General features: G+C 48.1%; 1 protein-coding gene and 1 long non-coding RNA gene across 6 annotated transcripts in view; one reads left to right on the top strand and one right to left on the bottom strand.

The window, feature by feature from the left end:
* The window catches only part of FRMD4A (FERM domain containing 4A), a 644,478-nt gene that overhangs the window by 314,960 nt on the left and 316,979 nt on the right, over positions 1-12,539 (bottom strand). The window lies entirely within an intron of this gene.
* On the top strand, positions 2,657-8,246 carry LOC149122647 (uncharacterized). The gene is made up of 2 exons (XR_016219117.1): positions 2,657-4,328; positions 6,820-8,246. It is a non-coding gene; the product is annotated as an uncharacterized LOC149122647 (long non-coding RNA).

Below are 12,539 nucleotides of genomic sequence, written 5' to 3'. Positions count from 1 at the left end.
GAGTTACAGAGAGGCAGAGAGAGAGAGAGAGAGAGAGAGAGAGAGACGTCCTCTATCTACTGGTTCACTCCTCAACAGGCTGCGATGGACAGAGCTGTGCCGATCCAAAGCCAGGAGCCAGGAGTTTCTTATGGTCTCCCACGTGAGTGCAAGGCCCCAAGGACTTGGGCCATCCTCTACTGCTTTCCCTGGCCATAGCAGAGAGAGGGATTGGAAGTGGAGCTGCTGGGACTTGAACCGGCACCCACACAGGATGTCGGCACTGCAATGGCAGATTTACCCGCTACACCATGGCTCCGTCCCCTATCACACTTTCTGTCTCAGTGAGTCTGACCAATTTATGCATCTCATGGAGGTGGGACTCACACAGTCTCTCACGACTAACATATTTCTCTTCACATAATGTACTCTGGGCTAATTCATGTAGCGTGAATCAGAGCTTGCTTCCTTTTTAGGAATGAATGATACACCACTATGCAGGACAGGTTACTGTTTTGGATCCATTTATCCATGGACGGGCCTGGCCTGTTGCTATCTTTTGCCTACTGCAAATAATGGTGTCATGAACATGAGTGTACAGATACCTCTTCAAGTCCCTGCCTCTGACTCTTTTGGAGATCTAGCCAGAAGCGGAACCGCTGAGTGCCGTCATGATTCAATGTTGGAGACTAATCTTTCTCACCCACTGCTTCTACCCTGTGCCATGCTTGGTCTACTTCCGGGGCAGGGTGGGGGTTTTTCCAATAAGCCCAGAGCCAGTGACCTCTAGACGTTGCTTAGCTTTAGAAGCCAGGCTCGATGAATCTGAGGTAGATCATGCTCCTTTGACACTAAGGGTCAGGCCAGTTCACCTTGACCTTTATGACATGTGCTTCATTTGCATTCTCATTCCCAGGCTGAACCTGGAGCCCTGCTCTCAAATCCCGCTCATGTGTCTGGCGTCAGGGCTCCCTGCCTTGCCCTCAGGTATTCCTGTTCCTGGACACAAGGCTGACTGCCAACTCATGCTGACTCATGCAGCCTTGCTGGTAGGGGACAACAGGTTCCTGCATCCTGGGCCAGGAGGAAGGGAAGAAGCACTGGCGTAAGGTCAGTGACTACAAGCTGATTCAGGTTCTGCTCTTTATAAATTACCCTCAACCTAGGCGGGCTTCCGGGTGTTGGCATCAGCTCTGGTGTTGCATCAGAACCTGGGACGTCAAGTATATGCTGGGGTTGGAATACTGAGAGGGAATAGGAGTGTTTATGATTTGAAGAAGGTCCCTTCGGCTGGAAGCCTGGTCAGCGAGTGGGAGGTGGGGCATCAACCTGCAACCCTAGCAGGGGTTCCTCCAGGGGAAAGCAGACGGCTGTTCCTAGCCTAGGGCACAAGCACATGGATTTCGCCTGAATTTGGATGAAATGGCTACAACCAGGGGGTATGAGGGTCCCTGGCACAGCCAAGAGCTGCCAAGTTAGCAACCCTCTTTTAACTGGTTCCTCCTGGGAGCTTTTGACTTGGGCCTCACTCATAGGGATACTGGCTTATTGGCCTCAGAGAGGACCTTGGTTTTTTCATTTTTAAGAAACATGCAGGGTTTGGAATATACAGCCATGGAGAAGCAGCACAGCCACAGAACCCTGATGATGAGGTCTCTAAATTCCACAGGAAAACTCCTTTAACTTGTGCTGTTGCCTGAGAAGCTAGGCCACTGGTTCTGACACTTTATCGGAATCACCTAGAGGGTGCATCAAAGCCCCCTCTGTTGGGGCTGGCATCTCATATCACAGCATCGGAAGTCCCGGCTGCTCTGCTTCTGATCCAGTTTCCTGCTTATGTGCCTGGGAAAGCAGCAGACAATGACCCAAGGCCTCTGCGACCCACATGGAAACCCCAATGGAGTTCCTTGCTCCTGGCTTCAGCAGGGCCCAATCCTGGCTATTGTGGCTATCTGCAGAATGAACAAGCAGCAGAGGATATCTTTGTCCCCCTCACCCTCTCTGTCATTCTGTCAAATAAATCAATAAATCTTGAATAAAGAAAAATGCAGGCCGGCGCCGCGGCTCACTAGGCTAATCCTCCGCCTAGCGGCGCCGGCACACCGGGTTCTAGTCCCGGTCGGGGCGCCGGATTCTGTCCCGGTTGCCCCTCTTCCACGCCAGCCCTCTGCTGTGGCCAGGGAGTGCAGTGGAGGATGGCCCAGGTGCTTGGGCCCTGCACCCCATGGGAGACCAGGAAAAGCACCTGGCTCCTGGCTCCTGCCATCGGTTCAGCGCGGTGCGCAGGCCGCAGCGCGCTGTCCGCAGCGGCCATTGGAGGGTGAACCAACGGCAAAAGGAAGACCTTTCTCTCTGTCTCTCTCTCTCACTGTCCACTCTGCCTGTCAAAAAAAAAAAAAAAAAAAAAAAAAAAAAAAAAATGCACACACCCCTGTAGATTTAACAGATCTAGTGTAGGGCCCAAGAATTTGCATTTCTAACAAATTCCCAGGTGAGGCCAATGTGCTGGCCCAGGAACCACACTTTGAAAGCCATGAAACCAGGCCCATAACATCCCTGTATTCCTCGATTCAAGGAGATTGAGCGAAGCAGAAGTGGACTGTGCCAGCAACCATATCTGCTGTTTACAGCATCATTCAGTGGCCTGGCTTTAAAGCATCTGCCAGTGTCTCCAACTTTTCCTTGCCTTTCCTCCATAAAACCAATTAAGCATCTAGGAGAAATATTTTGTTCAAAGGAATAGAAAACATCTTCCCATCGTGAGGATCTTTATTTACTTGAGTAGCCTGGGTATTATTAGTAGCATGCGTTTATGTCTAAGCTAAACTAGTGACATGGGGATGGGATATTTTAGTACACTAGTTCCCACTGTCAGCAGTGAAGCAGTCTGAGACCTGAATCACTCACCCCTTTGTCTCTGTGAATGGGAGGCCAGAACACACAGGGGTTACAACCCACAGCCAACAAAGAGCATTTGGACTCCGGTTTTAGAAATAAGTGACTCATCCCCGGGTCATTCACACATCCCTCTCTTTCCCCTCTTCCCTCATCATGAGAAAACTGCAGACCACATGCTCGCTCTTCTTTATTTCAATGCACAAAGAACACCAATGGGGCTGATCCTGGGACCTGACTTCCTGTTATTAAGTAGTACACCCCTCTCCCCCACCATGTAACAGGGCAAGATTTCCAAGCAAAGCAGAAAGTCGGATGATTTCAGTTTGCTTCCCACCTACAATTAACTAGGCCACAGCTGTAAAGGAAGAAGGAAAAAAAAAAAGAAAGAAACAAAATCACTCCAAGGCAGGAGCATCAACATCATCTGTGGCCAAAGAAATAAACATTTAGTTCTTCTTTCTTTTTTTAAGAAAGGAGCACTCAACCTAATAGAAACAAGGACACTTGAAATAGAAGTTGTAAAATCTATCTGATCAGACAGCAGGCAAGGGTCCACTTAGTTAAATATTCATACGAAACAGAGGCCACGAGGTGCTTTTAACCCATGTAGAGGACTTCCTTAGGCTTATGCCCAACCCAGAGAGCCTACGGTTGAGTTATGTGTGGGTTACAGAGTTCTCAAGGCCCAGGACTGTTTGGGTCTGCAGGAATTTGAAATCTGGCAAACGGAAAATTCTCATAGTGGTTCTGACCTTGGGAGAACACTGGGGTGGGGAACATTTCAGAGTATTGTATTTGTTATTTATTTTTAATTTTTTAGAAGTTATTTATTTATTTGAAAGACAGAGTTATACAGAGAAAAGGGACACACACACACATCTCCCACCTGCTGATTTAATCCCCAAATGGCCTCAACAGCAAGGGATAGACCAGGCTGAAGCCCAGAGCTTCACCCAGGTCTCTTACGTGGGTGGAAGGACCCTAAGCACTTGTGCCGTCTTCTGCTGCTTTCCAAGGCACATTAGCAGGGAGCTGGAAAGGAAGAGGAGTGGCCAGGACATGGTGCACATAAAGGATGCCAGCATCACAGGTGGGGGCTTAACTCACTACATCAATGCCAGCTTCTGTATTTTCCTTTAAAAATATTTAATTCTTTTCATTTTTATTTTAAACTCAGATATTGCTTCCATCTGCTGGTTCACTCCTCCAATGCCTGCACAATCAGGGCTGTGTCAGGCAAGAGCCAGAAGCCTGGATCTGGCATGAGTTTCAGAGACCCAAGTACCTGAGCCATCATTTGCTGCCGCCCAGGGTGCACATTAGCAGGAAGCTGCATGTGGAGTGGCCAGGACTTGAACCATGCACTCTGATATGGGATGCTGGTGTCCCAAGCTGTGACTTAACTCACTGCACTGAACTCCCACCCCATAGATTGTATTTCAACTACCCAGGTAAGGAATGCTTTTCCGGCATCATCTCAATGTGCTAGTACCTTCCTTGGTTTCCCATGACTCCCTGCACTAAGGACATTACGTTCCTCATTGCACTGGTCACATTGTCACTACTAATGCTGCCTAAATCTTTCCATGAAACAGTCATGGTGAAGATGACATATAGATGTAGATTTACCAGAGGTATCTACCATTTGCCTATCTACCTATGAATCAAAGAAGAGAAAGAAAAGCAACCTACGTCCACACACATCAGAGAGGATCCTTTGAAGCCTTGACTTCAAAGTGACCTCTATGGATGACAGCCTCAGCAGATGCCAGAAACTCATCAGACACACAGTCAGAATCTGTATCTGATAGGACTCCCAAGTGATTCTTAAATCCGTTAAACAGCCTAGAAGGGTGATTTCCAATAAGTACTTTTATTCTAGTTGTCAAAGTCTTTTAATGAATGAAATCACTGGTGGAAATCTAAGAAAAGTCTCAAACACAGAACTCCTCTAGATGAGACAGGGGAGAGGTGACTAAGTCTTCCCAGCCCCTAGTGCCACCTGCCACCCCAGCCCTTCTTTGCAGCAGTTGTTTCTGCTTCTATGGGGTGCCAGGGACCCCCAGAACCTGCTCACAAGCACCCGGCACATACAGACCCCAAGGACAGAAGCTACCATCTTGAATCTTCTGAACTAACCAGCTCTGGCACGTGATGGTTGTTCAAGCAATAAGACATGCTTATTCACAGCTGACCTAAAAGCAAGAATATGTAGCAAAGTCGGCATCGGAAGTTCCATGAGACAGGATAGGAATAGGGCTCACTAAATCAAGGTCCTCCCACTCCAACATGTCCCCGTCTCCTCACCTGTGTATCCAACTCCACCTCTAAACCAGTCAGGAGCAAGGAGGGTCCAGACCCTAACCGCAATACACTCTTTGGGGCCCAGTTAGTGGCTTCCCCAACCTGTACGCATGCCCAGAACAGCTCATCGAGACCAACATATGACATTCCTGGAGAGGCGGTAGTGAGCAAGCCCGCCACATTGAGCGTGTCATTGTGCCAAAAGAAGCAAAATGCCTTCACAGAATACCAGGCTGGTGTAAACCCAAATGCCATACGCTGAGGGGAACAAGCCAGAGACCCAAGGGGCACAGTCACAGCCGTACTTCCCCAACTTGCGAAAAACCCACTGGAGAGTCAGTGGGTAGAAACCCTCCCCACAACGTTGTCTCTGCGGGTTCAAGCCTAAGCCCTCCAGTAAACCCTATCTGGGTTACACATTGGGCTCTTGTCAATTTCCATAGCAAGATAGTCAAGGAACCTGGGGTGGGTATCAGGCATGGAGGAGAAATCGAAGAAACCAGGGGAACAGTGCACTTAATATGAAAGGAAGAAGAGAGTAAGACAGGACGAAGGAAGTGGTCCTACAGTTAGGTGTCAGATAAAATATGGGACACCCAGTTACACCTGAATTTCAGGTATGCCTACACTAAGGAATTATTCATGGTTTATCTCACAATCAAACGTAACAGGGCCTCCTGGGTCTTTATCCGCTGAAGCTGCCAAACCCTACTTACAGATCCTCTCTAAAAAGTGTTCCTCCCAGTAGCTTGGGCTCTAAGGGTCTCCTCCAATTGAGGTGACAACCAGATTCTTTCTAGAGAGTTCTCTGGACTGAGACAGCCTGGGTTGAAATCCAGGATCTGGCATTGCCAGGCTGAGTCACGGTGAGCAAATGGCTCTGTCCCTCTGTTTTCTTTTTCCTCTCCTGTAACGTGAGGACACGGGGCCCAGCACAGGGAAGGAGGCACACTGCTGTGCATGTGGTGAGAGCTCATTTTTATCCACTGAGGTAGTAAGGTCTTCTCTAAGAAACGTCCTTTGTGCCTGCATGCTCCTGATCGTTTTCATGGAGAGCGAAACCATCTGGCGGGAACCTCAGGACAGGACGGAGAGAGCTGGGGGAGAAGAGGAAGTGGTGCCCGAAAGGCCATGGAGGGAGGTGCTTTCCTCTGCTTCCAGAGGTCCTGGCCTAGCAGGGCTCTCTACAGCATGCACTTCCGGCCCCGCCTTCCCAAGGGCGTGCTGGAGAGGAGGGAGGAAAACTGGGAACCTGATGCTTGGTCCTTGATCCTGACTGACCCAGTTAATCCTCTCCTGGAGGGAAGCAACGCCTACTCAGGACACCTGCCCCTGCCAGAGCATCTTGGCCTGGCAGCTGGGTCTTGAAGGAGCCAGGTCTTGATTCCTGAACACTTGGCTGTGCGACATGGGCCCCAGCCACCAGGCAAGGCGCACAAGTTCAAGGACGGCGATGGCAATGCCTGGTATCACAAGGGCAGAAATTCCCAGAAACTGTCAAGTGCCAGAATCAGCACTGGGAAATGTGGGTTTGTTTTCTCCCCACTTCCTTTCTGAGTAAACCAGATACCCCTGCCCCCAGCTCCCCACCATCAGAAGCCTCTTGGGTGCTCACCTTCTGTTCTTGTCTCTTTACAGACAACCAACATCCCACACTATGTTCCAGTAATGGACGGGTCTTAAAAATTCAACAAGAACGCAAGCCACATCTGTGGGCGTGTGGGACTCAAAGTTCCGCCAGAGGAGATAATGCGGGCCAGGTTCTGAGGTGGAGCCTAAGCCAGAATCCCTAATGGAACCGAACAGCGATCCCGAAACCGCGATGTGAATGCTGCGGCTTTCCTGAAACGGCGTTCTTGGCTCTCTTTCTCTTCCTGGCACGGGCCCATAGCCTACAGCAGCAAATCTTTCCCAGGAAGCTATTGTTATTTGTGCATCTGATAGCGTTCAGTGGAGTACACTGACAGCAACATTTCGAACGGGAAAGAAAAGAGAGTGTAGCCTGAAACAGACACAAAGGAGGGGTTCCAGCAGCCTGGTGGGAACAGGCAAACAGAAAACGCCTCTCCCAGCCCTCGCGCCAGTGCGTCCTGACTCTGCGCAATAGCAGTCCTCGGCACAGCTGCAGCTTGGATGGCAGGTGCACGTCAGACATGGAGGTACAGAATGAAAACGCGCCCGCCTACTGCCCTCAACAGCAGCCCCCTATCTCCTGTGGATTCTCTGGGCTTCCCGAGAGAACCCCTTCAACTCCCGTATCCAGTGGCTGGCTAAGTCCCTGAGCGCACCCAGTACACAATGGAGCAGCTTTTTACTGGCAGGGCCTAACATGCCGAATGAATTCATTCTCTTCTGGGAAAAAGAGCTGTCTTGTTCAGAGCGCTGTGTTCCCATGTCTCAGCTTACCTTAAAGCATTTTTGTAACACCTGTTGGGACAATTAGTTCTGCCAAGAGGCGGGAAGTAGCAAAGTTTGTTCGATTTTATTGTTTTACTCTCAGTAGACCCTGTACCAGTGTGTTGGTTTACCTTACAGAAACCAACACAAACAAGAGAAATGTCTAGAATTCCATCTTGATGAGCAGAGGTACAACATATATGCACATGAGTATATCTATATATGTGGAAGAGAAAGGTAAGCCAGGATGTTAAGGATAATATAAAATAGGAAGAAAACCATGAGTTAAAAGCATGAGACAGGGGGCCGGTGTTGTGGTGCAGCTGATTAACGCCCTGGCCTGAAGCGCTGTCATCCCATGTGGGCACTAGTTCTAGTCCTGGCTGCTCCACTTCTAATCCGGCTCTCTGCTATGGCCTGGCAAAGCAGTGGAAGATGGCCCAAGTCCTTGGGCCCCTGCACCTGCGTGGGAGACCCAGAAGAAACTCCTGACTCCTGGCTTCAGATCGGCACAGCTCTAGCTGTTGTGGCCAATTGGGGAGTGAACCAGTGGATAGAAAACCTCTCTCTCTCTCTCTCTCTCTCTCTCTCTCTCTCTGCCTCTCCACTCTCTGTGTAACTCTGAAGTTCAAATAAAATAAATCTTTAAAAATAAAAGCATGAGACAAATGTGAAAAGGCATCTGGAATGAGCAAGTTACCAAAGTTGGACCCCCAATTTAGCCTTAAGTTTTCAGGCAATAAAAGCAAAAAAAGGTAAGCACGTGGAATCGCATACTTAAGATCAACAGGGTAGAATTTACATTAGAGGCACTGAGTAACATGAAAAACAGTATTTCAACAGTCATTTTGAAAAGGTATCAGAAGCATTTTTACAGGTGTTTATTCTGCTGGCTTGTCAAGCAAGATGGCACCTTAACCACTCCTCTCCCTATTAGCAGTCCAGGGTGCGTGCAGCTACGACTACAGCTGTGCCAGGGGTCCACGCGGCTCCTCCAAAGCTTCCCTCTTACCTCTGCTTTCAGCCAGCTGCTAGCTTCTCCCTCTGCTCACTTCAGTCTCAGTCTCCCCAGCTGCATCTAAGACTTTCAGATTCATCACCCATTAGCCTGTCTGTGGGGCCGGCTTTAGGGACCACTGCCATCAGCACACTCCTGCGCCTTGGCCAGGATTTATGTTCATTAAGAGCTGCCCACCCACCTTGATGTTCTGCATCCCAAGTCACAAGGCTGGCCCCCACCAGACCTGGAATGGGTTGCTGCATATATTTAAAAAAAAAAAAAGGACACGAAACATCAGGCCTTAGATAAAGATGTAGAGTTTACCTCCATAACATAATTGCAGCGGGAAATTGATAACGTACACTTCATGCACATTGGTGATTGATTATTTGCCATAATGAAGATATAATGTAAAGGACCTAAGAAAGGAGCAGCCAATATGTCCACTGGTTTCCTTCTCTTGGGCATCAGGTGTCCCAAAGAAGTGTCTAGCTAAGTTCTAGACAGGAGTCAATTCACCGTGGTTCTTATTTGAAAAAAGGCAGAAGTGAGACAATTCTGAGATTTAAATGAAACATAGAAATCTGTGGAAACGACAAGTGGGAGCAAAAAGGAGACATTGGAGAAGCTGGACTTGTGTTCCCACCAGGTTGCAGTCTCATTCCACTTTGACATCATGATAGGACAAAGAGCTCCTATGGGTATAGCCAAAGTTTTAATCAGAAAAGGAGCTGTGGATCCATTTAAGTTCTCGCTCAAGGACTTGGCTGAGACCCCAGATTTCTTCTCCTTCTAGGATGAAAGAAATGACTTAGCGCTCAAAGGTTTTCATTCAGTTGTTAGCAGTCCACCATCTTGATCACAAAAGACCCTCAGTTTGGCTCTTATGCAAACCTCTGCTTTTGAGTAGGCCCACACACTGCTGGTCTGGAAATCTGAGTTAGCATCACAGTATACCTCCAGGGGGTGGAGTGAGTGTTTTACTGGATGACATTGTTTGATAGGATCCACTCTAAATGAGGGAACGCTTGCCAAAAGCAAAATGTCACAGCTAAGGACAAGCCTTGCTATCAGTGGACAAGTGGACCACAAGTTTTCTTCCTTCTTAACTTCTGTTCCTCTTGCTGGGTGAAACACCCATGCGTTCACCAAAGACAATGGTCTCCCTGCTGCCTACAGCCAGGGCACATGGATTCAATTTATTCAAATGCATTCGCAAATTTGTATTTGACCTGTCAAAAGCATTTTGTAAAAATAACATTCTGATTTGGCAGTCAGTCAGTAGCATTCGGATGCCAGCTGCCGGGACAAAGACTATTTCAAGATTTATTTTATTTTATTTTTTTGTATAGAGAGGACTCGTACTGATGACATTCAAGACTAGGGAAAAAGAATACAAACATATTGGGGGGGGTCAGTGGTCATTTTTTTTTTTTGTAGAGGATAAAAATGAAAGCTGTCAGGGCTAGCACTGTGGCGCAGCAGGTTAAACTGCTGCTTGTGATGCTGGCATTCCGTGTGGGTGCCAGTTCAAGTCCTGGCTGCTCCACTTCTGATCCAGCTCCCTTCTAATGGCCTGGGAAAAGCAGTGGAGGACGGCCTAAATGTTTGGGCCTGGGCACCCTGGTGGGAGACCCAGATGAAGCTCCTAGTTCCTGGCTTCAGTATGACACAGCCCTGGCCATTGCAGCCATCTGGGGAGTGAACCAGAACATGGAAGACTTCCATTTATCTTTCTCTCTTTCTCTCTCCCTCTCTCTCTCTGTCTTTCTCTCTCTTTCAAGTACATAACTCTTTAAAAGAAAAGAAAAAATGAAGGCTGTCAACATGCTTTGGTATCAATCTTTTCCTTTAATGCTGGATTAGCTGCTATACAAAATATATTTCATATCTTGTGGCCTTTCGTACACACATACATACATATATTTTTCTTTAAAAATATTTTCTTCTGAGAAATTAGAAGGTCTAGGACCACCGGCTACAAGTAGCAAAGCTGGGCCGAAGTTGATTTGGCTAAGGCGCAAGTTCTCTGGTACGATTTTTCTACCCCCTTTTTACCTCCTTTGCTATAGTAGGCATCTGAGTTTATGATGTTCATATGGTGCTCCATCCTACAGGACAACTACAGCGAACAAAGAGGGGAATCACAGAGTCTTCAAGAAGTTTTGTATGCTACTGGGCATGCTGGTCCAATTTTGTCCAGAAGAGAACAAAGAATACATGTCCAGGGATTCTGTCGGCAAGAACGGACAACTAGCATGCTCACCAAAGGGAGTCTGTGGTGGAGCCAAATGCCAGAGGCTCTGCGTATAGTTCCCCACCTCCTGAGAAGTAGCTCTGAATGGATGGCACACGGCTTGCAAGCCTGTCCTCAGGAGATGAAGCCACCCAGCACACTGGCGTTAGCCTAGCGATCACGCTGTGCTGGTTTCAAATCAATCAGTGCCCTTGTACGTTTCCAGAGGAGCCTTTGGAAGTGGCTCCTCTCCCTGAATTCTCTGCTACTTGGAAACCCGAAGCCTGGGGCCTAGAAGGGTGATAGGGATCCTTCTCCTATCCTCTCCTCTCTGCTCATGGTTTGTCCCAGATGCTGTAATGAAAAGCCCTGTGCTTGGTAACTGACAAACAGTAGAATTTATTGCTCCCAATTTGGAAGGCCAGGAAGTTTAAGACCAAGGCAAATTCAGTACCTGGTGGGGATCGTTTTTGGCATCTTCTTGCTGTGTGCTGACACGGGGGAAGGGGCTTGTTAACTCTCTGGGACCCATTCAGGTGGGCTCTGCCCTCATGGCCCAATCACCTCCAAAGCGTTCGACCTCCTAGTACCATCACCTTGGAAGTTAGGATGTCAAGACTTGAATTTTGAGGGGACAACAAACCTGCACCCCACAGCACACTGGGCTTACATCCTAACTAAAAGGATTCCAGAACCTGGCAACTGCATTACGGCCTACGTGGCTGGATGTGGCCATGCAAAGCTAAGGTTGCTACTGCAGCTGCAGACAAAGAGCGCTCTTGGAGCAGCAATGACTGCGCTCATCAACACCCGGGCACAGAGACAAAACAGGAACGCTCAACACTGTCGGCATTCAAAACGTTTCCTTCACTGATCCAAGTTTGATATACTAGAGGTACCTTATTACCCAGAAAGAAAAAGGAAGGGGCTGGGGGAAGGAGAACCACGCACACTATCGCTGGGTGACCCCTAAATAGAAAACCTGTTATAGAAGGAATCTGTGCAGAGGACAGGTGCTGGCCCTGACTCTCCCTCAGCACGACTGGCAGATAAGAGTAGGATTTCCTTTTACAAGACCTCTGTGAAGACCCAACGAAACACAGCCAATACCAAAGACGTGATTTCTTCCAGTTCAATTCAAATCCACTTGCCTCTACAGAATAAGTCTAAATCCCCAAATGCAGAATATAAATTAGGACTTGCTCATTTTGAACATTTGCTGGCTGGCTCAAGCCCAAATTAGACATTCTAAATATACTCTGGGACTAAGCTGGATTATGAAGCCCTGATACATGATTACATCAAGTCATTTTTCAAAAGCAAGACCAAACAAAAGAGGGTTGGCTTCAGACAGGTCGTAGAAAGCTAAGACGTAGGGGTGGAGTGCTGGTTTTTGACACAGATGACTGAAGTAAGATACTGAATATTGAAATCTGCCTTTCATTATCGTACTTGCTCAGATTTGGGGGTGGGGGCTGAGAGAGGTTCTGACCAGCCCTAAGGCACCACTGAAACGCCTATTTTCTGAGAGTGGTTCTAGCAGGTTTTACAATGGGGATCATGTTTCTATGGTGATATGAGGAGGAAGGTTATCTCCAGGCCTTGGCTGGCATAGCCTTAGTCCCCATCAGGGTCTCAGGTTGCTCTATGACCGAACTTAGAGTGAGTAAAACCTGTGCTGAGAGCTTCTCTCCTTTCCTCACTGCATTATTTCCCCAGTCCCAA

This window comes from Oryctolagus cuniculus, chromosome 13 (genome assembly GCF_051225735.1).
Source record: "Oryctolagus cuniculus isolate XC-2025 breed Fujian yellow rabbit chromosome 13, ASM5122573v1, whole genome shotgun sequence".
Taxonomy (NCBI): domain Eukaryota; kingdom Metazoa; phylum Chordata; class Mammalia; order Lagomorpha; family Leporidae; genus Oryctolagus; species Oryctolagus cuniculus.
This window is presented reverse-complemented; position numbering and strand designations above follow the sequence as displayed.